Source organism: Aulonocara sp. 'chitande type north' Nkhata Bay, linkage group LG6 (genome assembly GCF_057382095.1).
Source record: "Aulonocara sp. 'chitande type north' Nkhata Bay isolate Kocher_YH1m ecotype deep benthic linkage group LG6, A_spYH_male_GT1.1, whole genome shotgun sequence".
NCBI lineage: Eukaryota > Metazoa > Chordata > Actinopteri > Cichliformes > Cichlidae > Aulonocara > Aulonocara sp. 'chitande type north' Nkhata Bay.
Genome location: NC_141349.1, coordinates 33,358,632 through 33,381,890, shown reverse-complemented (window position 1 = coordinate 33,381,890; position 23,259 = coordinate 33,358,632). Strand labels below are relative to the sequence as shown.

The 23,259-nt window shown below is 41.0% G+C and overlaps 1 protein-coding gene across 5 annotated transcripts in view; it reads left to right on the top strand.

Annotated features, from left to right (window-relative positions):
• Nucleotides 1–23,259, top strand: part of add3a (adducin 3 (gamma) a) — a 103,955-nt gene that overhangs the window by 18,284 nt on the left and 62,412 nt on the right. Inside the window, exons 1-2 of one of the 5 annotated variants that reach the window (XM_086296410.1) lie at nt 12,853–13,068; nt 13,203–13,254. The exons of 1 other annotated variant lie outside the window; for it this stretch is intronic. The gene's annotated coding sequence lies outside the window, so the exon portion shown is untranslated. Of the gene's footprint in view, nt 1–984; nt 1,023–1,121; nt 1,144–12,852; nt 13,069–13,202; nt 13,255–23,259 lie in introns of those variants that run through there. 3 more of the 5 variants (XM_086296407.1, XM_086296411.1, XM_086296408.1) reach the window with 3 other exon arrangements.

Sequence of the window (23,259 nt, the reverse complement as noted above, 5' to 3'; positions counted from 1 at the left end):
AAATGGTAGTAAAGGGATAATTAAAGTACACTCTTAAACGTTTGTAAAAGAAGAGGGAGGGGAACATTTACAATTTCCTTTGTAAGGAAGCTGGTTAGATACAAGGTCAGGGACGTCTCAGTATAAACCCCTAAAAGCATGGAAAGTAAAACAGTCACCACAGCCAGCCATGATATTTGACAGATAATTCAATTAAAAGTACTCTAAAGTTATCAACAGCACAAAAAACAGTGCAGAGGTCCAATTCAGTGACTTGAATTACTGAAGGTGCGGCCTTCTAGATAGCAATTTACACGTGTCAGGTGAAGCAGTCATGCCCCTAACTTTAAGCATCAACTGGATCCAAATTGGTGAATAATACAGAAAGGCACCTCTTCGTGGACTTGAGTAAATTCACTAGAGACCCAAATCAATTTTTGTAACAGACTATAAAAATATTACATTCATGCATGGAGTTGGGTATTTTAATCGAAAATTCTTTGGGGATCAATTGGTTTTTGAGGGCAGCCTCAAGTGGCCGTTTTCAGCTCCTAAGACTGCGTAATCTAGACTCTAGACTCGTCTTGTTCTTCGACCTAGTTTAACACATTGTGACCATTCCTGATGGAAGTCCATGAGACATTTCAGATTTTAGCTTAATTAAATGTCTTCTTTTTTGTTTGGATTTTTGGGAGTATGTTAAATTACTCAGATGGGATAATGAAAAGGCTTGAGGGGGAAAAGTAGACTTCATTACTTTTGTTGTGAGATGCCTCTCTACCTTTGATTTTAGGTTTGTTTCACTCATTCCTGGCTAATTTGCTGTATTTGTATTTCAGGATTACAGACTTCATAAGCGCACAATGCGTAAATGTTTAAACCAGTGGGTGCATCAGCCTCTGTGTCAGATGTCCTCACCACAGACTCGCAATGTGGCTCAGAGTTTTACTGAACTTGGAGGTAGAAAGTAAAAAAAAAAAAGTTTTTATTTTGTTTTTGTCCTAGTTGGCGAGACGTCATCACCTCGGCCAGTCCCCAGAGAGGTAAGAAATTTGACATCAGCACGCACCATTTAAGCTTCTGCACAAGCTTTCGCAACACCTGTTCACTGCATAAACACCACAGCGCTGCTTTGAGTATTATTTTACAGCAGAACAGAGGATGGTGAGTAAAGTCTTAAATGTAGTGTTGAGTGAAATGGAAAGTTCTTATTTTCTTCGGTCTGTAGTCCAGATGCCTCCACCCTCCTCTATGGTTTTATCAAGGACAAAGGGAGGTACATGGAGTGTAATACTGAAAGGTTTGTGGAGAGCCTTGACTTAGCTTCGGTCAGTGGTAAACTTGTGGCCAGAGTTTTTATGTGCTCAAAGTCATTCTGTAGAGAAAAAAGCACCAGACCTTTCCCTTCTGCAAAGTAGCTCAAATTTTAATCGCCTTTAATGTGTATTTAGGCTGTTAACACATAGTCTGCTTCCACTTTTGGTGACTGATATTTTTAAGCCTATTTGTCACTCTTGTTTTTCTGCTCCAGTGCAATTTTAAGTCAGTACCAGCTTTATAGTGGAGACCTTGTATTTATTTTACTTCCATTAGGAGTTTTAAAATCTTACAACTAATAAGGATGATTGCATAGACTACAGTGCAAAAGCTTTTGCACTTTTTATGACGTGGCGCGATTTCTTTTAGTTTGTAACCAATATTAATGGATCTTTTATGAATTTTATTTCCCGACAAACACAGTTGGGTTTTTTTTTTTTTTTTTTTCTAAACATATACAACTGTCTACATACCTGGACACACAGTAGAAACTTTTCTGGTTTTGTGCAGATTTTCCAGTTCAAAACCTCAAGTATGATTCCTGGTTATAAATAAAGCTCGTGGTTGGTGGTTGCCGTTCTTCTGTTTTCAAATGATAGTCCTAATGTCCTAGAATTTTGTTATCTCGAATAAACTTCCACTGTCCACAGAAGCCCACAGAACCCTTTTCCACTGCAAAATGGGTTTTGGATGTTTGACCATCTTCAGAATTTGAAACTACAAAGCTTTTTTCCAAGTCTTCTGATGGAAGCATCGTGTGCCTGTCCCCTGTAGTTTGAGTTTGTGGGGGCCATATGGCAGTATTGCTTTTAGTTTGAAAGCCAATCCTAGAATTCATTCAATTCTAGGAATTTGACAGTAGTGGATCGGATATCAGTCTGATACTAGCCCAGAAAGCTGGATATTGGTGACATGATCCGATCTATTCATTTGAGTTCTTTATTCTGTATCTGTCATCACCCAAAGCTGACGTAATGTGGAGGAAACTAACAGCAGAGCAGCAGCACTTTGGAGGTATTTCTCCAAATCCTAAAGATATTATTGGATCAGAGCCAGTAAAAGCTGATTCCAGCCATCCATATGTAAGACAAAAATTTTTGTGTTTCTTGTTAATTATATTTAAAACAATTTCTTTTGGCTCAGCACTGCAACACTGTTGATCTGTAGTATGTTTGTGACTCATTGAATTTTAGGGAACTCCCATGAGTTTGATCTCCTAGCCACAGTCTGATTCTTTCCTATCTGATAAATGAAAGGATCTTTTTCTGTGTTTACAGCAGCGGTGTGCTTTGTGCTTTCTGTTTTGGGCCGTTGACGTACGAGCGACACAAGATCTCCCTCCTCTCACTCACTCCTCTTTCACTCTGTATGTCTTTACTTGATCTGTCTCTCGTTATGCACCTCGGTCTTATCTTACCCTGTCGCTCTCCCTCTTTCTCTGTCAGATATTTTTAAAGGATCTCTCTCAGACGTAGTTGCTCAGAGCTTGTAAGGTCAGAAGAAGTCAGCGTAGCTCTGATTGCTGGTGTGTCTCAAAGTGTTACATACCAAGTTGTCTGGTTCTTTAATTCCTGTATGAGAACATTTCAGGTCCCAGCAAATTTAACTGCAGACACAAAAGTACTTTAGAGTCTGTGCTTATCTCTGAGCACTGCTGGAGCACTCCTCTTTGATAATATTATCCACTATTATCCTTCTAATGTACATTTTCTTTTACATTAGTTTTACCAAACCCATATTCAATCTCCAAGCAACATTTGAGCAGCTAAAATTTTGTTTTGCATTAAAATTTGTTAAAAAAAACAAACCCGAGTTGGGATAGCTCTTTTTTTCCGTTGCTGACAGCTTTGTGATTTGGACATATTTGCCATTTAAAGTGCAAACTGCAGCTAAGCCATCTGGCTAAGCTTCTAATGCTCCATTTATAAATTATACCACAATAGAAAGTGGATTAACGTCTGTCGATGTAATCCTTTAATGAGTTTCGTAGTGCTTTCTGCGATTTTGTTTATCCTGCAGCAGGAATTCAGAAGTAATATACACTATTGAACTGTATTAAGCATCTTTGTAATTGCATTTTCTTGTAATAACGAATCTGTTAATCAAACAAGGCTGAAGTCCTTGGAATACTGGCATGTTCTAACGAGTAAATATGGCAAACGTGTGGCAAAATTACAAAATGTCACTGTTCTGTATGTTCTTGCTGCTGAGAAGACATAAGCGACAATCAGCTTGCCTTTGACGTATTTATCATCAGAGGTTTTTGGGGCCTCCCAGCTTTGAGGGGAAAAATGCAGCTTTTCCATTCTGCTAAGAGAGCAGTGATGTAATAAGGGATGATGAAGATAATTTAAAAAAAATAATAATTCAGCGATGTTACAGCACACCGCAGACGAGCTATGAGAGACACTAGCATCATTTAAATTCTTGCAAACGTTAATAGAGGCTGTTGTGAAATGGGTGCACAACAATGTGGTAAATAAACTTAAGGAAAATGATTTTAATTAATATTTCTTGTTCTTCATTTGACTTGTGTACAGCAACTTTAATGCCTTTTTTTCATCTGTCCTGTCTCTTTGTAAACCAGTATAATATGACTGTTTCTATGAGTGGCTGAAAGTCATAGAAACAGTTGGCATCTCCTAATAGTCGAGGTCTTTGTAACAACAATGACAGAAGTATAAAACCCGAGCTGCCCAATGACAGTGAGAGTGTCAGCACAGAAAGGTTGATAAGCGAAATAGCTCAAAAAATGAAGCACAAGACCCGAGTATTTATAGGAGCAGTAATGCTAAGACTGAAAGTGTGCTGTAAATGGCACTCGTCTCCAGCAACATTTGATCTAAAAACATATTTTTGAAGATTGGCTCCCATTTCTTCCTTTAGATTTCCTTCAGTAAAGTGTGTGCGGTGTTCAGACCTGGCTGTGGTGCCTCACCCTGATCACAACGTGCACAGTGATATGCTAGTCCTAGGTGATGATGACATGCCAGTGCAGTGCTTTGCTTAGTTCTACGTTCTCTTGTTTTGGAAAGCCTTGGTTCACTGTCCAAGGATATTGTTATTACTCACTAAGGTTCAAGAAAGAATATACAGAGATATGGTTTAACAGCCTAACTTAGTTTTTGTATTCCAGTTACTTTGTGAATGAATTTTGTAGTTTTAGTTAATAAAAATTGATCCAAAAACTGGCAAGGCATATACACAGACACTTTTCATTTATATTATTAGAATTTACATTTAAATCCATCTACTTTTAGGGTAGAGTGCTGTAATCATATCTGATATTAAGTCAGCCTAACATTTCTGCAAACTATTGTAGACGTCAATATGAAAATGTATGTATTTTTTTTTTTAAATTTGGAGTAAACAACACTTGCTCTTATTTAAAAACCGTATAGTGATACATTTCCTTAAAGATGGACAAAGTTGACGACACACATCCATCCTACTTCTTCCATTATTTCGGACACTTTCCCAGTCAAAGACAAGTCCAAACACATGCTAAGCTGGGTTCAGTTTAGAGAAAACTCAGTGAATCTTCAGGATAAAGGAGGTTTGAATTATATGATTTTAACAATTCTCACTGCAGAGATGGCCAGCTGTTCTAAACCTGCAAGCATTCAACCCAAGATGGATTTTATAGATGGTGGAAATTAAAAACCCATGCAGTTCTTGAACTTTCAGGGAGAGTCTTTGTTGGAAATCACAAAAGGCTGGGCATATCTGACATGGATAATGATATAATGATGTTCAACCCAGCCCTACAGCATAGCGGGGCAGAGCTTACTATAATCCTCTTCCTTTGGTGGAACTGTGTATTGATTTTTAAGGTGCTTGAATAGGTTTTGAAGTTGAGTGAAAAGACATTGTTGTAGTAGGTAAGAGATGCATTTTTTTTTCCTCCCTGTGGTGGCTGCACTGTCTTTCGGCATGGACAGATTTGTGATGACCATGTTTAACAGTATTAATCAAAGTGGTCTTTCCAAGGACTTGACACGCTGATTTATGGCTCTGAGCTGTTTTAATTATAATCAGAATGGGTGTCTCCCTGATGAATAACAGCTGTCTCTTCTGTGACTCATAAGTCCTGACAGCAGCCAGAGGAGTTGGTTGTTTTACTTTGTGTTTGTGCCTGTGCCTGATTGTGCATGTGCTCTATTTGAATTGTTTCACAGCCAAATTTGATATGATTCGATAACCTCTGTTTCTGTTTTTTCTTTCTTTCTTTTTGGCTAGTTTTGCTCAGATGGAAGAACGGGGGTCTGGCCTGGTCTGGTCTGGCAGCTGTAAATGATCAGATTTATGGATGTCTGTTTGTGTGCCATGGTTTTGTGGTGCAGATCTCTGGTTTAGAGCCACATGATGGGTCTTGTAATCATCAGTCACATCCCAATGAAACGCAGGCTGGGAGTATGCGGCCACATCTTGACCGCATGCACAAATGCACATAGGAAATACAAATTGGCTGCCATCAATTTCTTCATTATTTTGCTCGTATAGATACAAAAGCAGATATTTCGCTAAGCATATAATGCATAGTCACAAACTGACACAAGTTCTGCTTTCAGCACTGGTGGCCTGTGGGGCTTTTGTAGTGCAACAAACAACCGCTTTGTGCTTTGCAAGGATGGGAAAGTAGGAGCGCACTGACGCGCACTTAAAAACACAAACACACATTCGTACACGAGCACGCTCGCACACTGTGGAAGTGTCAAAGGCAGGGTGCAGTTCTGTCGTGCACAATAGGCTGTTTCATTACAGCCCCCTCATGACACTAGAGCAGAAAATGGACTTGCAGTAAAGGGCAGATGAGGAGTCGGGAGTGTTACAGCTCAGCGCTCTGAGGTTGACATGACCTGACAGTGGTCAGGTCCATATCGGATAGATGGCTTCACTGACCTGACAGTCGATTGTAAATGGAAAAATGCATCATAAAATACTTTTTGTGTGTGTGTGTCTTGATTAATAGGTTCGATAAACAGATGCATGAGCACTCCTCTTGACCTTTCTTGACTGGTAGCTTCAATCTTTTGTAAAATCATGTCAATTCCAGTGCTTCTAAATTGGGGGCTCTCAATGTTTTGAAGCCTGTATAGCCACCAGTGTGTTTCAATAGTAAATAGTTTTTTAATCATTAGTTTAGTGGCTGTTGCTTTTCTACTTGTACAGCTGTATTTGTCAGTGTAATTGAGGGTCATTCTGCTGTGATTTCTAGAACAGAAGTAATATAAGAGAATGCTCCCTTGGTCTGCTTCTGTGGTGCTTTTGTGTACCATGAAGCGTGGGTGGATGAAATGTATAGTACTGCATGTGGTCTTTGTTATGCTGCTGGACTTAGAAGATCTAGTACCAGGGGTTTCTATTTCTTTGCCCTAGTTCTGTTTTTGAAGTGGATTTGGTAAACAGTGAGATACTTTACGTCTCTCTCATCTGAAACTTTTTGTTGTATTCTTTGCACTGAACAAAGAGCAAATCACCAAGCTGACTCTTAAATGTTAGAATTTTTTGTTTTTACAGGGTACAAAAGTAGAGAATTACATTACTACAACTGGCCATAAAAGTACATCTTCCAAAGATTGTGTTTTTGTTTGTTTTTTTTACAAGCCGGTCTATCCAATAGGCTCAAATTTAGAGGGTAGTGATAGCCACAATTACATTGTCCACAACAGAGCCATACTCTTAAGTCATCATCAGTGTTGGTCAAGTTACTTGAAAAAAGTAATCAGTAACTAATTACTGATCATACATAAAACATCTGAAAGTGTTCAATCCAGTTTTTTTTGTTTGTTTGTTTTTTCCAATAGCTCATCCGAAATTAATTTACAATGTGGGACAGATTTTAAAATAAAATAAAATAAGAGGTTGTTTTTATTGAATATTTTTGTTACTGAATCTGGCAGCTGGCAGTGGAAATGTGCCGTGGAGTGGGTGTTGTAAGTAACAATGTTTGGCAGTGATTTGTGTTTGTCTGAATCTCTCCCTTCGTGTCGCCGTTTAAGTCAGACTTGAAGGCTGGGCCTCTCAGTCCTTTCAGTTATGGCTGAGATCTGCTTCATGTCAAAACTGCTCCCTCTGGACCGCACTGGGAGATGGAATTAAATTGTAATATTTTCCAGCATAATTACATTTTGTGGGTGTTTTTGCTATAGCTCACATTTTTTTGACAACATGTTAAAGTAATTTAACATGTTGCGTAATTTCTTCGCATGGTAGTAGTATGTGTTTAACCGAGCTGGTCTGTTAACAGCATAGCTTTAGTGCTATTCTAAGAAGTCGATTAAACTGAGGGTCATGCTGTGGAGTTCAAGCCCCCGTCAAAATATATCTTTTGACCGTAATATGCACCTCCTGACCTTGTGCCAGACGCGGACTCATTAGTGAGTCACCATGTGTCACATGATGTTGCAGTCAACCCAGGAAACTAAACGGAGCCCCCCTCCCCCACATAGACCAAGAGTCTCCACACCTCATTCAGGGGGAGAAGGTCGTCTCAGGACACGGTTCATCTGAGTCTGTGAACAAACAAGGAAAAAAATACATCTGGGTGATTAATAAAGCCTGGGGCCTATTTGTCAGGTTTAATTACAACCGTTATAAGACAAAAGTAATATTTTACTAATGAATAATTTATTAAAGGGTGCCGACCGTATATGGCTAAATGAGAAGAAACTTCATTGGCTTCTTAGGAGTAGAGATGGCACGATACCACTTTTTTATGTCCGATACCGATACCGATATCATAAATTTGGATATCTGCCGATACCGATATGAATCCGATATTGTGTTTTTTAATCAACAAAACTGTTTTTTAAAATATCTTGCTGCATTTTGCAAGTCTGCAAGTTCATACTCAAGTTTAAAACAACAACTACACTAAAGCTATTCTGTTATACCTGTATACAAAAAAAATATTTCATAGTTCAGCAATACTGATCAATCTAATAAACTTAGACCTACACCATCCTCCCTATTCTGGTATTTTAAAGAGTACTTAGCGTAAATATTAAGCAACCTAACTAATAGGGTTCCAACTCCCAGCAACAACAAAAATAAATAAATAAAAAATAGGGAGCCACCCCTCACGCGCCACCTCATGATGCTTAATCGACGTAATCAACCTTAATTTGATGCAGTGTGAAAAAAAAATGCACAGAAATCAATTATTTTTCAAGAAATATTAAATAGATTCAACATCTTTCTTCAACAAAATTGCAGACTGCACAGATGGTACCTTCCCAAAGTAAAAAGTACTATAGCTTACTAGGGTATATATATTAGACTTAATAGTCACTATATACAGTAATTGACTTCTATTCATTTTACATCAAATTAAAACTTTGGGTGTCAGATAATTATTTATTAAAAGCTAGACATTTTAAATGAGAATAAGAAAGAAAAGTATGTCTTTGTGCCCCCTTTTCCCTGTTAATGCCCTATCGGCCCCCCTGGCTAAACTTTGCTAGATCCGCCCCTGCACAGTTACCAGCGTCAGCTACGTAGAAAAAGATCCTGGTGTAGAAAGTAATATTAAATAAATTCTAACAACATCTTATCAAGCTTAAACGTGCTGCTGTTGTTCAGCCGCTGGTTTCCTCTTTCTGGTGCAAAGTGGGCCAAAAACAAACAAGAGAGACGGACTCGCGACAGAAAAGCCGATCAGCTGATCGTTAAGCAGTTTCATGATTGAAGTAGCAGCAGGAGAGGCAGTCACTCCATATATCAGTTGTTAAGCTTAACGCAGGAATGCTTTACAAACATTCAGAGATGGACTTACACACTTGCTTTACTTCTCTCGGGATAACTTTGTTGGTGATGAAATGCCGGGTTGCTAGCGAAGCTCCAAATGCTATCCAGACCACCTACAGGTCCCGCATGCCACAGCCGCTCTATCACGTGATGCATACTGCTCCGAGTGCTAACGTTCTGAGGTGAGTTACGGAGTGTTGCAAGTTTTGTGAGGTGCTTTCGTGATATTTAATGGATCGGATTACATTTTTTATTTTTCTCCGATATCCGATCCAGTAATTTAGGTCAGTATCGGACCGATACCGATACGTAATATCGGATCGGTCCATCTCTACTTAGGAGATTATTTTATGTTACGCGATTATGCTGCTGACACTTGTATCAGCCCTTTCTATGCTTCATTTTCTTGCCTGTGAAAACAGTCATACACACACATTATTTTCCACTGTAGATGGCAGCTTTCTGCATTAATTACCCGAGTCGTTTCACAACACACGCCTCATATTTTGCTACGGCAAACACAATAAATCCCTGTAATAGTCACTGCTTTGCTTTTTCTCAGCCATGCTTTATTTCTAATGTTGGACACAAGCCAGTAGACCACTGCAGACTCTGCAGGTGAATCCTTGCACTTCCTTTGGGTATTTCAAGGGATTTAAGCTTGCGTCAGCACTTGCGTTGCTTTGGTATCCTCTTGGGTTTGCAGGGAGTAGAATGGGTTCATTTACTCAAGTTAAATTCTGGGGAGAGAGGTTCACTTCTTTTTCCTTCTCTCTTTTTCTAGGCGTTTAATCTGATTTATATCCATACTTTGTACTCATTTGAAAAGAATGCATTCTTATTACATTCAAAGAATTTCTTTGTGATGCTTTAGTTATGCCAGTAGTTTGCACAGCCCTTGGCCAAAACTGTGTTGTTTTCGATGAGGAAATGCTGCATGCTAGTCACATGTAGCAGTGGAAAGAACTGCTGATCATATCCAAGAATCATTTATTGTGGCTCAAGATGGAACAAATGGCAAATATGGCATTCCAGTGCAATGTCAGCAGTGTTCTCAAATGCAAAATAGTGGTCCAGATTAGAGAGGATGAAAAATCCTGAGAGTAAAAGCTTAAGAATACTGGCGGTGGACCTTTTTGATTTTGATGTTGGCAGGAAAAAATGGTGCCTATTTACTTCGATACCATCAGCAGGTTTGTGACAAAATTGTTAGTAGGAGGAGAGTACTGTCTGTTTCCTCTTTCTCTGCTTATCAAACAGTTGCTGTTAATGAGCTTCACATGTACTGTGACAAAGTGAGCTATACTTTGTTTCTCCCTTTTCCTTTAAATGTAGATGGAGCCCTTAAAATGTGTCTCATCTATGCTCAGTCAGTGAGGACATTCATGTAAACGCGCATAGCTGTCTGGTGGTTGAGTCTGCAGTTCTGAGCTGAGGAATATTATGTGCTAAATCAAGATTAATGGAGTGATACTGACAGCCAAGCAATGTAGCGTAGGTCAGTTTATATGCACAGATGACAGGTGTGCAAACACAGATACACACCAGCCTAGATTTACACCTTTATTGCCATGTTAGAGCCGTTCATGCTCCCGCTGTGTTGTTTATTTTGGTGCGGGTATGTCCAGTGAGAAGGTTGTGGTGATGGATGTGTGGCTTATTGTGAGAAACATGTAGTTTTAACAAATACATGTATGAGGCGTTCATTGCAGAGAAATGAATGCTGAAGATGTTTCTGCCACATGAACCAGTTTAAACACACTACTCCTTAAAAATAGTTTCCAGTGTGGGGATTCACTGCTTTCAGCCACGAGCGATTGATCCGCTCGTCCGAGGCAGTTTGACAAACGTAAAACCACACTCACCGCACAGACCAGCAGAGCAAGCAGGGAATCCCTGCCACAGAGACTGACAGCTGCATATACAGTAGCTTGCTGGGGCTGTTTCTCCCATAAATCCCATACTCTTTGCTCGAATAATTGATTTCAAATTGATTTATAGGCTCAACTGGCTCATTTGCTTCTTGTGCTGGTATGGACTTGTATTTTTGTTTCCTATAATTATTGCCTCCTTGGTTTGCCAGCAATAAGGCCAATGTTTTACCCTCCAAATGGAAGCATTTTCCACAGAAGCACCAATTAAATATTCATTTGGATTTGTTTGTTTCTCTGACAAACCATAAATTAGACACCCCAACAATTTCCTATACATGATGGAAGTTGGAATGTTACACGAGGCCCATTTTAGCATTGCTGTGCAGTCCTTAGAATACGTCTCATGCATGATGCTTTTCCACATCTTAATAATGAAAATCTTGAAAGGGGACCGATTATGCGTTTCCTGATTTTATGTCATATGATCACTTTTAACCATTTAAGTGCAAATAATCCCCATGACCCCAAAACTCAGGTTTTAGACTGCCTTAAGTGCACTTTATGATGTGACTGAGCAGCTTTCACAAATATGGCCAACGTGGCTCGCCAACCGGCCAGTCAAACTTTCTGAGGAGTAACCATTTAAGAGGAAGTTAAATGGATACTATTATACTTCTATTAACTCATTGCTGTAGGCGCGTGACGTCAAACTCTTCTAAAACCATATCATATCCTAAAGTGCACATCCTTAGAAATGTATCTACACGTTGCAGTCATTGCCACCTGCGCAGGTATTAATGTTTTGCAATGGAATCTTCAACTTGTATAGTCTACTTTGTCGACTCTGTATGGATTAACCATAGAAGTACAACTGAAACAATAAAGTGAGGAGATAAATGTTTTTGATAAAGAACAGTTCAGTGTTTTGAACTGTCAATCATGCAAAGCTAAAATAATTGCGATGAAAAGGAGCATAATGGTTCCGTTTTAAAGATCTGTTGTGTGCAGTACACGGGAATGCAAGTGCTCAGTGCAACAGGTTCTTCACAGTCACGGAAGTCAGGATAGTGTGAAGGTTAAGATGAGTCCTCATTTGCATGGATAACTCTGCCAGGGTGAAGTCAGAACATGAGCGGTGCGGGCGCAGTACTTGTTGTTGTTGTTGTTGTTAACATCTCTCTCTGTCTGTGTTCGTCATCATTAAATATTAAGGCTTTTACTTGCTATCCAACTATTCATTTAAAAGCCAAGGACCGATTTGGCGCACATCATTGTATTTCTAAACTAAAAAGCCATTCCTAAATGGCAGCTCCTCCCTCCTTTCTTTATATGATCAAACGCTCCTCCAAACTCTTTTGTGTCAAAGGAGATTCCTCACATGAGGAGGCAGTTGAGCTGCTATCAAGTGCTGAATGTCATCAGGAGGATTAATGATGAATGAGGAGGGAGGGACTGTGTAGTGCAGGAAGGGGGAAGATTTGGCAACACTGGAAGTATAGGAGAGTCATTTGTGAATTAAAAAATAAATACAAATTGGTGTTTTAATAAGTTTCAAGGAAGTTAAATGGGGACTGGGAGGAGGAAAAATAGAAGGAGCGAGCTTAATTTATTGCACAACCATCTAAAGTATCCGTCTTATGCATTACTCACTTTGTTATCAAGTTCCAGTCTATACAAATGTTTGAAAGAAGGAATGGCTAAAAAAAACACCTTTTGGAGGTCTTGGACCTTTTTCACAAAAGATCTCTGAAGCACCCCTGGGGGCGAATGACCCTGTCATCTCACCCCTCCCCCCCTTCCATATTCAACCCCTCCGTCACTATCAGCCTCCTGCTGAATTCACAGAGCCCCCTTCTCTCTTCATGCTGGCCAGTCCTCTGCAGCTCCTGCAGCAGATGCGTCGTATTTTCTGCCAGATGTACCAGAGTGCGTCCTGCTCAAGTAGGGAAGAAGGAGCAACTCCAGGAAGGGGGGGAAAGATGCTGTAGGAGGAGCGTGAAAGAAAGCGGGCAGACGACGCAAAATTTTACACTGCATTCGGCTTCAATGGGAGAGGCGTGTTAGAGAGAGGGAGAGCAGTAGCGGCTGCATACTCGCTGTAGCGCAGGTGGATCGCAGCTGTCTGAAGAGAAAGATTTGGCGGCAGCAGGTTTGTACTGAAGATTCTCCACAACTGTAGTTTTTTATTCCGTGTTTTGTGCACATCTTTGTATTTTCTGTGACTGAACGGATGCTGTGTTCCCCTTCGTATCACTGCTGTCCCTTCATGTTTCTGCTCTGCAGTTCTGTCATTCCCTAGAGCTGACCGCAGCAAAGGAAAGTGTGCGCATCAGTGGTAAACTCATGTTTTTGTTTCATTTTTTTTCTTTTTAAGGCATGCACTGTCCTTCTTGGTATCTTGTTCACAAAAGTTCATTACACATTAGGAAGTTTACGAGGGATTCAGAGACTTGTCTGGCATGCTAAATGAAATAGCAGAGGCCCGATTCCCTCCTTTCAAACTGGGAGTTCTTTTACTGCGGAGAAGAATAGAGCTGGGAGCTTTGAATGCACCCGAGATGGCTTTCTGTGTGCTTAAGAGAGGTGCCGCCCTCTCAAGTGTCAGCATGCTTATGGGAAGGTGGTAGGGGGTAGGTTCATGTGCTTGTAGTTTGTAGAGGGGGCTGGGATTTTTGCATCTGGGCTGTATTGATAAGGCGTGAGTTATTACCTTGGTCTCTTACATAATATGAAATTTTAGTTTAAGGTTAAGGATTAAAAAAGTTGCTTTATTTTCTTGTGGTTCCTTTTTCCCTTGAGGGGAAGGAGTGATACAGTCAAGTGCTCTCGTGAATCTCTTTTCATAGATATCTGTTTACTGTCGACTGAACGGCGATAAGGAGCCATTAGGAGCAGCTTGTTTCTATTTCGGACTGTTTTTCCGGGTATTCCTATGAAAGGCCCCCTTTCATGGTTGGATAAATGACTGACTGACTGGGAAAACCGGTGGTTTTGTTGCGCTTTGCTCACTTTCTTTTTTTGTCTTTTTTTTTTTTTGTCTTCCCTGAAATTTCTGCTTACATTTGCTTCACTTCATTAGATTTATATAGCTTTAGGCATTTTCCATGATCAAGGCATTGCCTTTTATGCCTCGAGGTTATGGATCATTTCTACTTGTTTTCTCTTTCTTCTCAAGAACTGAATCACAGAAATCTGTACACCATTTCAGATCAACAGTCTCTGATTTCAACACAACAGATTTTTTTTTTTTTTTTTTTTGCTCAAATGCTCTGCAGCTTATCCAAGAGCTCTCACGCTGTTTGTGAAGGAAATTTGGGGCCAAGTTGAGTCATGTTTGTGCTGCAGTTCTTTTTGAGCTATGCTAAGATCTCAAGCTACCCATCAGTGCAACAAAGTGTATGCAAATTTAAACGTAGATGTGCATAGGTTACAAAGCTTAGAACTGACCTGCGTTTTTTCTGACTTGCTGTCACATTTGTCTTTCAGTGCTGAAGTAATAAAGTCTCTGATTCACATCAGGAACACACCTGCCTCTGTAGTGTTACTGCATACAGCCACTGAGCTCACAGACTGTACGTTTCTTCACTAATCTCTTCCTGTTGTCTTCAGTGTGGTGAGCAAATAGTCCTCACAGGTTTGTCTTTGTTGGCTGCCTCACCTTTATCGTCCAGGCTGAACGAAAAATACTGTAATCCACACTAGGTGCAGTAGTGCGCACTGCACACAACCTCAACAGACTGTTTGTTTTTGAAAATCATACATTTGGGGTTTCAAATGCTCTAATGCTTGATAATGGCCAAGCATGTCAAATCTTGCTTCTGTCTTGGATAAAAAAAATTTTAAATTATTGAAATTGGTATTCATCCTCTCATTGAGCCTTAAACCAACATCAAAATATTTTCAAACTGTGACTTAAAATCTGGTGAGTTCTTGACGAGGAGGCTGAATGTGCACATACAAAGCACTGCTAGCTGCAGCTTTATATGCTGTTACTGTTGCTTTGTGGAGGTTTAACAGGAGCAGAAAAATGTTCTGCTTTGAGATTCAGTTCTGCTGCAGAGGAGATTATTAGGTGTGTACACATTGTACTTGCTGCCATGGCGATGGCCTTGGTGCTCCAATGAATCCTGAAATGTCCAATCAGATATTTGTGCAGAGTTCGTCTGCAGAAAAAGCAATAAAAAAGGACCCTTGCTGCAGGCTTTGTTTGGTCTCCTCTGAGGTTTCTTATTGTTTCAGAAATGACTTTGTGTGCTGGGCCCTTGAAGAAAATGTTGGTGCTTCAGGCCAAATGATTTGCGGTCCTTCTGGCCTTGATTTCCTCTCCCGAGGCATTTTTTTTTTTAAACAAATATATATATATTTTTTTGTATTCACATGAACTTGACACCACATGCCTGCTCTCAGGTCAAGGTTTTGAGATATAACTTACATCTGACTTATTGTGCTTTGACCATGTAGTTCAACAACGTCCCAGAAAACTATCCAAGAAAATTTATCTCCCAATGCTGAGGCTGAGGGGGTGAACACGTACTGTTAGCGAGTATTTTTCTGGTCTCTCAATCAACCTCAGCGACCTCACTGGCTCTATTCCTTATGCTCTCTGTAGTGTGTGCGTGTGCATGTGCGTGTTAGGTAAATAGCTTGGGTATTATTCCCACAATTATGTCATACAACATGGTTTCCAGCTGTCTATGTCAGCTGAACTTAATTTTGCCTTCAAGAAATTCATCCTCAACCACAGTCCATGTGTTTGTGTTGTTTTTTGTTGGGGGTGATTTTGTGCATGTGTGCCCGGTCTGTGTTTTGTTCATTTTTATTTATTTATTTATTTATTTTTAAATCTTTGCCTTAACTGTTTATATGAAAGTACACACTGAAGGTCTGTGGAGTGTCACCTGTTGGCTTGCTCCATAAAGAAAATCAGATTGTGAGTAATGAAAGCGCTGAAGCTTTTTGGTCTTTTTGGAGATCATGATTAGGGTCTGATTGAATACTGCGTTCCAGCTCTAAATTAAGTGCTTTGGGCTGGGTCCCATAGACGGGCAAACACAGCTGAAAAAATGGCTGCACACATTTCAGCTTGAATGCAGGTGCTCATGTAGTTTTAAAGCAAAATCATCTTTGAACCAGAAAAGTAAATGTGAAATTATTATTTTTTGTTTACAGTGTAGAGCATTTAGGCAGCACTGAGGTCTTTCAAGCATTACATTTACATAAACAAGGCTTCCAAATCCTCAATTTCCCCCCAGGCTTGAATTTTGATCTGTTGGATTTTGTTTTCATGGGACTGACATTTTAGTCATTTCTCTCACATCTTCATTCATGTTGCAAGCTTGTTACTCAATCAGATTGCAATAAACGCTCCCAAAGAGAAAGATTGATGCCGTGTGGTTTGCTGGTTTGCTGCTGCTGTTATTGTTGGAGTCATGCATGAAAGACGTCCACAGCAGAAAACTGCAGCACTCCAGCCTCTGAGTAATCCCTTGGATAATGACGTCAGTTAAGTACCATAAATTGGTTGATCTTTGCCCAGCAGTGGCTGGACCCCACTAACCCAGGCTCCCATTTTACCCTGGCCCATTTTGTGGGGTGAAACCAATAACGATTTAGGTTCTCCCAACACTTTTTTTTTTTTTTTTTTTACAGATTGTGCTAGTGAGGTCAAAGTTCATGGGAAGGGTTTCTGAAATTGTCTTCACCAAGCAGCTGCATCCCTTGGCAGGTTAATATTAGATCTCATAGTTAAGGAGTCATGTGTTACAGGGAACTGGAACTTCTGTAGTTCAGTACTTTATAGTTGAGCCTTTGTTGAATCCTTACGACTTTTAAAAGTTTAATGAGCTACATTATTGTGTTTATATGTTCTGGGTAGTATTTATGTTAGCCAAAGAAATGCGAGGACAGAATGCAAAGCTGTAGCTCTCATGTGCCCGGGTTATACTTTCAGTTCTGAGTCAACCTGTAGAATATCTATTTCACAAACTGACCTATTGAGGACTGGCATCCTATTACAGTACCACACTCAAATTCAGTGAGCTCTTTAGAATGACCCCCTTTTTTTCAAATGTTTGTAAAAGCAGACTGCATCCCCGTTGCCACAGGTAAATTTGCTCTTCCTCATTTGACTGAACCTCCCACCTGTTTGTGCTTTGATTTCAACCACATTCACTCTGTGCTTGGTGCCAAAGTACCTCACAGATGTACAAAGCAGAGTGCTCCTTGTGTTTCCCTGCACAGCTTGTGTGGCCTAACACTGTATGTTGTCTTTGTCTTGTGAACCTGATCCCAAGTGCAAGTATTGCAGCACCATCCACAGCCGTCTGGACCCACTTAAGCACTGGACAACACAGAAGTTTAGAGGCTATTGAAAGAACATGGAAGAGCATAAAATACATTAAATACTGGAAGACACTGACCTTTTCATCTTTTGGAGATGCTGTGCATCACAACATTTTTCCTTTTTGTGCTCCGTTACCACTTTTGACGTCAGTTGGCTAATTTTGGCTTGTGTCATTAACCTTAAGATATCCCTACTTTTTTTTTATTTTTTATTTTTTATGAACGCTACTACCCTTTTGACCTGACATGCCTGATGATTGGTGTTAGTAATGCTGATCTTTAATAAAACAGGAGGCTACCACTTGGTTTAAAACCAAAGCCTTTTTTTCTTCTTTTTTTTTCCTGTGGAAAAAGTCAACTGGTTGAAAGGAACTTCATTAACTTTTTATAGTAATGTTTTATGCCTTACTGACTATCACCATAATTGTTTACAAATGCCAGGTAATAAGTACTCATTTTCCAATACAGAATCCCACCCAGAATAAAATCTCTTTACAAATTTGTCTTTGAAGCTCTGAGAACAAAGTGTGAATTTCACAGGAAAGGAAAGAGTGCTTTTTGACAGGTAGTTGGCTTTCTACATGTGGTGTTTGTCCTAGGATTTACAGCTGAGTGTAATGTGATGTGTGGCAGGTTGAGGAATTAGAAAAGATGGAGTGGAGCCCAAGAAGAATGATTTATAGATAAAATGGTAGCAAACAACCAGCACAAATTCATGAATAAATTTGCATCAAATCCTAAGGATATGATGCACAGGACCCACTGGACCAATAACTTGAACAGGACTCCAAAGCTCCCCACCATAAAACTGGTGGACTAATTGTTGAATACTGGTTGTTTTTACTCTGAGCATTCAAGGCGCTTTACACAACTTGCCTCATTCACACCCATTCAAACAAGCACTTTTTCTACTTGGGGTTAGTATCTCGCCCAAGGATGCAGACTGAAGCAGCCAGGGATCAAACCGCCAACCTTCCAATTAGCAGATGAACTGCTCTGCCACACACCTCACTAGAGTAGGGGACTGAAGACTTGCACATTAAGTTAATTGGTCATTCTAATGGTGCATACAAAATTAAGCTGGGAGTCAGAATTTGAGTTTCCAGTCGGAATTTTCAAATGAAATGCCTCTTCAACATGGGAAGTCAGAGCAACGTTGATGTGTGTGTGCGTGCATGCGCGTTGTCTGTGTTAGATCTGCAACAGATTGGCAGCCTGTCCAAGGTGTACCCCGTCTCTTGTCACATGACAACTGAGTTAGACTTTAGCCTAGCCACGGCGCTAATTTGGATAGGCAGAAGAAAAATAATGGATGGATGAGTTCTCTGTCCTGGTAGATTGGCTCAGGACTCCCAGGTTCCTTATTAAATCCTTTTTCACTCTTTTCTTTCTGACCCTTTTTCCAACTTCTCTGCTTCTTAACTACAGTCTAGAAGTCATTTATAAAGTCAGGATGGGGTTTCTCCTGTCCAAAAGTGGATATATGAGTAGAGCACAGAGGGTAGAGACTAAAGTTTGATGTCCCACGCCTCCCATCAAGGGGATTGCGTCAGAGTGGAGCTAAAGAGCTCCGTGCTGGAACCAGCTGTGGGTTGATGTTTGGCTATAACCAAACTTGGTACACAGTCTCTGCCTTGGTAACGAACATCTGGTTCCAGCACTTTTTAACAGTGCGTGCACCAAAGTAAAATAAGTGATAGTTCAATGATGTTGGTGTACTGACACTACACTTGTTTCCCGTCCTTAGTGAATCCTGTCAGTCTTACCTCAGCTGTTAGTTTCTTTCCTCTTATTCATTTAGTTTGTTGTAAATTAAGATTGGGAGATTACTGTGTTATACTGTCATTGTGCTTATTCATACTCACTTCACCCAAATTATTAGAGGCTCTGCTTCTACGCTTTGTCAGTTCATGTGGGTTGTGGCCCAGGAGCTAGTGTCTGCTGTCAACCAATTGCAAGGTTAGTGGTTTGGTTTTCTGGGAAGGTGCTAAACCTCAATACATCCATGTGAGTAAGTGAATGTTAGGGTAAAAATCCTTAGGCATATATAATGGCATGTCTTGTAGTAAGAAAGTTGAGTAGAAAAGCACTATGTTTGCCATGTTTTAAAGTTTGCATATGTCGATATTTTTCAAACCAAAAGAAGTCCACTTGTTTCGGGGATATCAGAAAAAGGTTCAAGTGTTTGTGTAGTTATTTGAAACAAATGCAACACTTTTATACATGCTAAACAATAAGGAATCGGCAGTCCTCTTAAAAGTGAAAACATTGAGGCATAAAGGTCCAACATTACAAGCCTGGGGGAGTTTTGTGGGTCCACACCCCAAAGACTACTAGATTTGAAGACTTAAAGTTAGAGAAGTTGGAGAACACATCCCAGATTCCTTGTGCGTGAGAGAGGATGGAGTCCTGAGAGGGAAAGGGGGGAAGAAACCAAATGTGCATGTGTGATTTTCCTGAATTTATGAAAGTATCAATCACATGGGTCAAGGGTTACAAACTTGGAGATGAAACAAGTAGAAGTGCAGATTAAGAAGTGGGGTGGGAAGTTGAACAAGTTAGATGGGCAGGAAAAAAAAGGCCATTTTGGCACGCATAGAGGGAGAAATTAGTGAGTGAGTTGGGAGCGTGGGTAGGTGGGAGGAGATGTTATGAATCTCCCCTTCTATTGTCATTTCCTCTGCAGCTGGTCCCGGGTTGAGAGGAAAAGAAAAATATAACTGAAATCTAAACAGCGGTCCTGCCAGTGGGCTGGGTGTTCCCTGCTGCCGACACATCTGTAATAAAACACATTGTCTGATTTCGTAATGCTGTGTTAATAAAGGTGTAGAACAGGTCTGACAAGCTAAAGATGCACACATGTAACACAAAATCTGAATAATGAATAATCCGTTGTGCAAGGGAGAATAAATCCTTTTTAATAGATTAAAACCTTCCGATTTGAGTTCTTGTGGGAAATGAAATTGATAGTCTAGAGTTTCTTTATTTTGTGGAGTTGTTTCATGTATGTACTCACAATTTTTGTGCTTCTCACTGTTTTAAGTAAGTCTCAAGATTTAGTCTGGGAAGACAATTTGCTCAGATTTATTGCTCAGCCCCAGCCCTTGAAAGAGACCTCCATAGCCCCTTGTCTTCTCTCAGGTCAGGTCTGTGCAGCTCAGCCTGACAGTCTATGGTCGTGGCCCCTTTAAAATATAGCCATTAGGGATTTTATTATCGGTCATTTAGCCTGTGGTGGTCTTTCACAGAAACGGTTCTATACAAATCATAGTTGACTGTCTGTAACAAAGGGATCACAGAGCTGAATGAATGGATCAATTTAAACATGGCATTTGTTGAGAAACGGCTAAATGGCTATGATAACAAATCCTTTCAGTTCTGATTTTATTTGTTTGGTCGAACTTTTTACACATTGCTTGGCCTATTTTTGTTTTTTTGTGCTGGTGTGAAAAATGAAAAACAAGCAGGATTTATATCTCTTCCTCTACAGCTATCCTTTAATTCTTCATACAACAGTTTCTGTCATGTTTTGTGATTACAAGTGTGCTTATCACCATAAAACTTTGAGAAGACACCAACAATAAATGCGTGCCTTTATTTCACTTTGACTTTTTAAAGACTCTCAAAAGAGTCGTCTATTTTGTGCACCAATGTTTGAGGCAGAGGAATGTAGCTGCCAGAAGCTGTTGATCACTGGGAGACACATAGAGGTGCTCTCTGCAATATTCCTGTAAGCCAAATGTTGAGCCAACCATTTTAGCACAGTAACATAATTTCGGGATGCTTATATAAGTAGGACTGCTGCTTGTGCTGCACTAAAAAGTTCTAACACTGAGCAATACACCAGGCATTTAATATCCCCTTCACCGTTTTGATGCAGTACTTTGTTTATGTTTGTAGGGCATTCGTAAAATGCCACACAAACTCACATTTGCAGCTTTTTTTGTTCGACACTGTATACTTTTAGCTCACGGATTTGTCCTTTACAACATCCCAGACTGGTTTCTTTCAAAGCTTCTTAGTGCTTCAAAGGATACTACTTGGCTCGGCCTCACAAAGCTCGTCATCAGTGCCGCTAAACTAGCTCGTTCAGAGTCCGCCGCTTCCCTCTCACGCTCCATGGAGTTTGGCAGGTAAAATGGCCAGAGTTATGGAAGTCATTAAAATTCCTTGGGAACATGTGGACCCTTGTTTATTTTTCCGTCCAGGCGGGAGGGTGGAGGGCTGCCAAGATGCTGCACTGTCTATCTCTCAACAAGAAAGTGTGTGAGAGAAGAATGACCTGGTGGAAGATGAAGGAGATGAAAGAGGGGTTAAAGAAGAAGAGGAGGAGGAGGAGGACACACAGGTGGTGGGACTGAGGGGAAGGATGGAGAGCAAAAGTTATCTAAAGAGAGAAATGCAGGCGGGACAGTGAGAGAGAGAGAGAGAGAGAGAGGAGGGGGCACAGTCCGACAGCCTGTACTGGACGCCAAAGAAAAAGTTTAACAAATGAACGCCGAGGTTTCAGTGAGCCGAACAGGATGAGGATTAGAGACGGATGGATTCGCACACAGGCTGCAGGCAGAAAAGCTGAGACAAAGAGGGATGTAGAAATCAAAGTAAAGTTAGAATCTACCAAACAGACACACAGGGGAAAAAATGTGTTTTTCTGTCTCCACTATATATGAATTACGTGTACGACCTTGATAAATCCTTTCATTGAGTGTGTGTGTTATCAGGGTGGGAGGACAACTTGATGAGTAAATATGTACATCAGCACATTATCCACTCTGCTAATTCTTTTACAACCCAAACTAAACTGTTAATGCTCACAAAACTCAGCTCAGTGTAGGAATAACCAGACGTTGCTCCCTTTTAATGAACCCAAAGTATCATGGGATCAAATGGGAAGCATCATACCTCAAATTACTGTAACTTTTACTATTTGTGTCAATCAAATGTGGTCCAGCTGCGCCCACAAGGCTTTTTTTTTTTCATCCATCCATCCATCCATCCATCCATCCATCCATCCATCCATCTTCATCCGCTTTATTCGAGGCAGGGTCGCGGGGGCAGCAGCCTAAGCAAAGATGCCCAGACCTCCCTCTCCCCAGCCACCTGCTCCAGCTTATCTGGGGGAACACAAAGGTGTTCCCAGGCCAGCCGAGAGATATAATCTCTCCAGCATGTCCTGGGTCTGCCCCGGGGCCTCCTCCCGGTGGGACATGCCCGGAACACCTCACCCAGGAGGCGCCCAGGGGGCATCCTTGTCAGATGCCCGAACCACCTCAGCTGGCTCCTCTCGATGTGGAGCAGCAGCTGCTCTACTCTGAGCCCCTCCCGGATGGCCGAACTTCTCACCCTATCTCTAAGGGAGAGGCCAGCCACCCTTCGGAGGAAATCCATTTCTGCCGCTTGTATCCACGATCTCGTTCTTTCGGTCACTACCCACAGCTCGTGGCCATAGGTGAGGGTAGGGACGTAGATTGACCGGTAAATTGAGAGCTTCACTTTTACACTCAGCTCCCTCTTCACCACGACGGACCGGTGCAGCGTCTGCATTACTGCAGCCGCAGCACCAATCAGTCTGTCGATCTTCGGCTCCCTTCTCCCATCACTCGTGAACAAGACCCCAAGATACTTGAACTCCTCCACTTGGGGCAGGATCTCGTCCCCGACCCGGAGTGGGGACTCCACCCTTTTCCGGCTGAGAACCATGGCCTCAGATTTGGAGGTGCTGATCCTAATTCCCGGTGCTTCACACTCGGCTGCAAACCGTTCCAGTGCGAGCTGGAGGCCCTCACCCGATGAAGCCAACAGAAACACATCATCCGCGAAAAGCAGAGATGAGATTCTGAGGCCACTGAAGTCCTGTCCATAAAAATTATGAACAGAATCGGTGACAAAGGGCAGCCCTGGCGGAGCCCATCACCCACCGGGAACGAGTCCGACTTATTGCCGGCAATGCGAACCAAGCTCCTGCAACGGTTGTACAGGGATCGAATGGCCCGCAGCA